Genomic DNA, 6,929 nt, shown 5'->3' on the forward strand with positions numbered 1-6,929 from the left:
AGAGATGCTGAAGTACTGGGAGGTTGAATGGTGAAACAATGGACCTCAGCTAATTAGGTAAATGATTGGAGGAGTGAGGGGAGAGAGCAAAAGGTAAGCTGAGGAGAGAGAGAGAGAGAAAGAAAAAGTGACACAGGAGGCCAGGGACTAAGAATTTAAACAGTAAATCAAACTAAACACAATTAAATAAACATAATTAAACTATAGTGAAAATAAAGAGACAAAAGAAATAAGCAAACTAGAATAATTAAGAAAGGACTGAATTAAAGAACAAGACTTGTCTGACCAAAATAAGAAACAAACACAGAAAACAATGAAACTAGAGGGTCTGAAAGTACAAAACAACCAAAGATGCCAGGATCTAATGTTTTTCAGCTTGAAAATTTGTCTCACTCCCTCAGTTTCTTTTTTGTCTTCGTCTCTCAGCTGTTCCACATCTGGTGTATCACCATTTTCCACACTTAGTTTTTCCATTTACTATGTCAACTACCTGCACCCCTGCATCATTTTGTAAGTTTTCATTATTATCTCGATTAAGGCGCTTAAGCTTCAATTTAATGCCTTAAAGTTCAAAGTCTGATATGCAGAATCTGTTATTTTCTGTGAATCAAAGCTTGTTAAAAATATAATTAGCTATCAAAATGTATGAATGAGTATAAAAATGTGTGTAGTTAATTTAATTATAAGATGTCCATTTTTTATTTGGTAATTTTTAATGGAAAAGTTGCTCATTTTATGTGTGAGCCCCATGCAGGTTTGAGATTGGTTGTGTGGGGGTTGGAAGAGGAGGCAGAGAAAGAAAAGCAAGAATGACTGCTGCAAGTTTTTAATCATTTCTTTGTACATTTCAGCGTGATTTTACATGATGGACAGAAAAGTGAAAGGAAACGGATTGTTTTCAATTTCTTCTTGCCACATACAAAAATAGGGAAGTGTCCATGCGTATTTATATTATTGTGCTCTGATAGCTGTGAAATCCACAGGGACTAACATCCTCCAACAGACACAGAGCTCACCTGTGTGTGATTTAATCTCTGCATAAATACAGCTACCAGAAAAAAAAAAACTTTTTTTAGTCTTAATTTAAAAGTATGGAGCTGCTAAAAAATACTCCCATGACTCTAAGTGGAACCACATGAGGCTAAGTCTGACCTTTTCCACAACAAGCACACAGAAACTTATATTAAAGCAATGCAAGTCTGTATTACTGTTCAGGTTTTCTTTCTGATACTGTTGGCAATGCTCAATAGAAGAAAAAAAAACATTTAAATGATACACTATACAGATTAAGAAGAAATAAATAATGCAAATCCTGAATGACTACCTCATAAACTACGTCGACATAAAAAAAACAGAACCAACGCTCATATTAAGACTGGAAACACCGACAATAATCACTTTTAATAAAATGTAACACATTGTCTATCTCAGTATCCAAAAGTTTGTCTGTCAAGTGACTCAGATTTCTGGTTTCAGTGGTTGCAGATCCTTCTTCTAAATATATCTGTAGCTTTAAATGCTATACAGATATAGCATTTAGTATTTAATGCTTGTTATTCTTTCAGCTTTAAACAGGCAACCTCAGCGTTAATCTTTGAGGCAGCGCTTGTCCTCTTCTGCCATCATATTTAGATTTCTTTATAACCATAAAAAATATTTGTAAAATTAGCTTTTTAAAAAACCTCGTAAACTAGAAGATTCATCTCAGAGCTTCAAAGCCTGATTTCAGCATTTCAGGGTTACACACCACCACTGGTGATCATGCTCCAAAATGAGTAATTAGAGTAATTAGGAAGAACGTCCAAGGCACAGAACGCAGCGGCCCACTAAAGTTTGAATATAAAAAAGAAAATGAATTATTTTTTGAACCGCAAGCCATCAATTACAGTCTGACCTCATTCCCTCTCAGTTATTTTACAACCCAAAGCCTTTTCCATTGGTATGCACAATGTGTGCTCAGGGAGAATGATGATAAACCAATTCTCTTTCATTATCTGAAGTTAGTTTCGTGCTCTCATGCTCATATTATTGTTGATGGTTATTCTGTGTTTTTTCTCCAGCCTGTCTCTTTCAATCATTGTCCTTTTGTTTGCTTCTCTGCTTTGTTGTTCGCTGTTTGTTGTCGTACAGGAAGCTGTGAGAAAAGGTTTCATTTCGAATTTTTATGCTTGCCTTCAAGAGTTGCCACATTAAAGTTCAAGACTGAATTAAACAGCAAGGCAAGACAGATAAACTAAATGTATCATCATGGTAAGAAATTCAATTATGGAGATTTTTTTTTTTGTCTTTAAGAAAATGTTTTTTTACACAACCTGAATCTAGTTCTGAAATGGAGAGTACAACTGCAAATCAAAATCTACACTCCGAGAGTGTTTGGGTTTTATTTAGGGTTGGTCTTTTCCATGTTTTATACTATAAAGTCAGCTGTAATTTTCACATCTGTAATTTAAAAACTAAAAGTAATGACAGCTGTCCAATTTGTGTCTTGGAATAAAAGTTAACTTTTCATACATTCTATTACTTAGTCAAATTAAAGCTGTGTTGCTAAACTTATAATCACAGGAAACAGAAAATACCACCCTCAACATATTTTTTGCCTTTTTATAATTGTGCTTTCACAGGAACAGAAATATCACCATGTTCTGTCTCTGATTTCTGACCTTTTCTTTTTGAATTTCCTGCCTTTGTGAAGCCAATGTTTACTTAGAACCTGTAGTCATCAAGCATTTTTGCCTTTCAGTAAACTGCATCACTTGTCATTAATTTATTGATAATTTTAGAGTTTGCTAAATTTTAGAGTTTATCACTTAGATGATAAAATCCTATAACTGAAAGTTTTTTTTTACTTTATCACTTCATATCTACAACTATAAATTTCTTCTTTCCTTGTTCAGGATGGATAATAGCTTGATTTCTCAATCTAAACTCTGCCCTCATTTTCTGAAATGAGATCACGCTGACAGCTGACAAGACACTCATTATAAACTTTGTATGTGGCCTTGTAAAATGTATTTTAGGATTCTGAGTTTGTGCTTAGTTCTGCTTTCTTGGTTAACCTTCCGTAATGTCATAATTTTTAAGTTAACCATTGTTTCTTTGTTGATGTTTACTTCCTGTTTTAGTGTCACCTGATTGCTTTTCAGTTTCTAATCACCTTACTGTAATTTAATGTTTGCACTGTGATGTGTTTATCTTCTTTGGTTTGTACAGATGCACAGTGGGGCAGTTGGTAGCAGTGTTGCCTTGCCAGCTAGGGCGCTTTCTGCATGGAGTTTGCATGTTCTCCCTGTGCATGTGTGGATTCTCTCTGGGTACTTTGGCTTCCTCCCATTGTCCAATAAAAACATGACTGTCAGGTTAAATGGTCTCTCTAAATTCTCCCTCGATGTGAGTGTGTGTGCATGGTTGTCTGTCTCTGTGTTTTTGAGAATGTTTTGGCCCTAACTTTCCTGTCATCGCTCTCCATTTCCACACCTTCTGCATGCACAAAAATGTGTTGCACTAAGCAAGATGAACTCTCTCACACATCGACAACATCTGCACGCTAACTCGGAAAGCTACTCCTTTATATTTATTCATACACAATATGAATTAAATACTTTAATCATTTAATTTCTGTCTCAGTTTTGCTTTTTGTAAATAAAGTACACATTTGACCTGAATCGATGTATGGAAAGGAGAAATTCTGTACTTGAGACCCGTCACATGATGTGTTAGCTGTTCACAGTTTGGAAAATGGTTTTCTAACCTCATCCTGATTTAAACTGTTCTTCTAGTCTGCTGTGAAACTTTGCTAAGATAAAAACCACAAACAGGACTCTTGTCAATCAGTCTATTCTGTAAGCACACCAGAGTAGAAGGGCTGGATTCAAATGTATGGCAATATTTTCAGTTTGTTGGGGGTTTTGAACACCATGTTATCAATGTATTATTTTTTCATCCATCCATTTGAGTCTAAAACATTAAATCATTGTGAGGTACTGAAGACTGTTGTGTGACAAAAAAGGGAAAACTTTAACAAGGCACCATATACAGCTTATCTGTTCTTTAATGTCTTCATGAGACTAAAAACCAATTTTCTGTACAGAATGTAAGAGTTATCATAGATTTGTGACTTTTTTCGGTTTGCTGCATGATTTCTTTGTTTACCTTTTATTGGATCTTTCTCCTGATAGTCCCTTCAGCCTCTTTTAACCGTTCCTTATCACGGTTAAAAGAAACAGTCATGTTCCATTTAACCGTGCATCACATGTGCATCACCTCAGGTGATGTCATATCGTATCCTCATTTCTTACTTTTCCTGCCTTTGTGATACTCTTTGCCATTGTGTGAAAAGGTTTGCTTGAGAACTTCAGTCATCAAACATCACTTTCACCTCTAGTATAAACCTGGTGAATAACGATTGTTGTTACGTTGCACCTGACAACAAAGTGGTTTTCCTGAATCCTATTCTGTACAGAAAACTCAGTATTTTCAAGTTTTGCTAGACTGAAATTAAATCTTGTATTTGTTGTTCCTATAGAGTTGATTATGATTTACCTGAGCCCAAATATGCAAAATGGGAATTTCAATCATAGAGCATGAACCCAACAATTTATCAGTCCCACATCTTTCAGGCACAATTGACTTTAATGTGCTGTTGGGTGTCACTGTGATAAGAGAGGTAATTTCATCCTTATTCATTCTCATAGCACAAGGAACAAGAGGAAAGCTATTTTGTTCAGGATGCAGGCTGTTATTGAAAAACCCAAGCAATTTTTCTATCATCCAGCTTTTTTATAGAACACAAGAGCATTTTTGATGAGCTGTGGTTTCTCAAAATCTCTCACATACTATTAACTCTATTAAAATGTTCAAAAGTCAGATTTTCATAGTAAAAGTAGACCCCAATAAATTATTTCAAAATGTTCCTACTTTTGATGTGCAGTTTATATTCTACAGTATGACTGAAAAGAAGCGAATCAAGCAAAAAACGGTGCAACAATCTGGTCTGTGTGGACACAGAGAATTACTTTGAAACACTTTTTTTAATTTTCCACATTTACTCTCTTCCTGTCAGCATCCCACAGCCTGGGTTGGTGTTGTTTGTCCTCTGTGCCCTGCAAAGGTTTCTTGAACATGATTGTTGAGTTGTCCACAGCCACCTTCTGGGTGCCCCACACATTTTCTGTCAGATTTATTTCTGAAAAATAAAATTTCTAAAATTCCTAAAATATCTAGGAATTTTTGGAATGTTTTGGGTCAAAACTGAAAGTTATTTAGAACAACTCATGATTTGACCCAAGTACATTAAATGGTTATAAGATATACAAAAAAAAATTATTTTTAGAACATTTAAATACTGCAACTTTACTTTGAAAGCTAACCATAAGGTGATTCTGAAGACTAAAATATACATGCAAACTTGTAAATTAATAACTGTGAACAAAATAATCAGCCTACTGAGGAAAGAAAAGTTGCAGGTACACCGTGGGCGAAAAATATGTTGTGGTTAATTTGTGCTTCTTGAGGTTTATTTTAGTCTCTGTGTCTTTGCTCTTTGCACCAGCATGCGTTTGTTTCTTCCGGGCCTGTAACCTTTCTCTCACAAACTTCTATGTTGGTAACACATAACTAGTACAAGGCCTCAGCAAAAACAATCCACCCTGTTGTTCTGATCGGGATGGACACTCAGATCGGCCTCTCTTTACATTGACATGTTTTTTCGGACCAAATTAGCTGCATGACAGATGGTTCTCTGGATGACATGGTCGTGAAACTAGCAACACGCTAATTAATGCAACAGCATCTGTGTTCTCAACCTACAGGAACTGACATTTTTTTGTCGCAGTTACTGCAACCTTTTATGACGAGTAAGGATTAAACATGCAAACAATGCAATCAAGACATGTTCAGGCCATTACAGTTTATGCTCCTATTTCTAATTTAAATTCATGCACAGAGGAGATGTGTATGTTGGAACAGACCATGCAGTGTTCACCACACACAACAGAGGCAGAGTAGCTGCTCCAATGTCTCTCTGTGTTTTGCCAAGGGCTTTCTGACAGGCATCTCAAATATTCTCAAACAAGCATGAATGCCTGTGAGGTCAGTGACGAGATGCAGCCAGTAAGACTCTCCCATACACACACATGATTGCAATCAGTTTCTGCTGTGCTCCCTGAAACTTCTGTTATCAATGTTTAGATATACATATGTGTATATATCATCTGAGATCTGCAGAGTAATTCAGAAAGTGAGAGAATCTTTGGTGCAAACGTGGTTGAAGGTTGAGGTTAACGTTGAGAGTTAACGCTTCCTCTGATAGAATCAGGATAGGATCATGTAGGAGAGCCCTGCAGTTGAAGATAATAGGATTAAGGCTCTTTGTTCAAAGTGTAACATGTATAATATTTCTTTGCCTGCTGAATATAATAAATTCATAAATATTCAAAGACAGAGGAGGAGAGATAATAGATGCAATCGAATCAGCTAAACACTGCTACTTATTAGTTGACATTTTTTCCTGCCATAATGGCAACAAACAGGATTATTCACATGTTTTTGAGTAACAACCAACGCTCTCTATTCAGTGATCTTATCCGACCTCCTGCACCTCCTGAATGCTCTCAACCAGCATCTCAGTGTGAAAACAGTTTCCATAAAGAGAATAGACATAAATGTGGGAGGTAAACCTGGTACAAACTCACCCATGTATTACATCAGACATCTGCAGAGAGATGGGTCTTCTTAGTTAACACTCACACTCAAGAGCAGACTTTGAAACAAGTTTTCTGTTTGTCAGAGACAAGCAACCCACTAATGCCAACGTCACCCTTTAAATAGAGCGACATTGGCTATCAAAATTATGCTCATAACTTAGTAAAATAATTTAAGCATTCAATTTTTTGTTGAATTATTAACTGCACTCATGAAGAATTGAATGTCAC

This window comes from Poeciliopsis prolifica, unplaced genomic scaffold (assembly GCF_027474105.1).
Source record: "Poeciliopsis prolifica strain line A6 unplaced genomic scaffold, Auburn_PproV2 SCAFFOLD007, whole genome shotgun sequence".
NCBI classification, from domain to species: domain Eukaryota; kingdom Metazoa; phylum Chordata; class Actinopteri; order Cyprinodontiformes; family Poeciliidae; genus Poeciliopsis; species Poeciliopsis prolifica.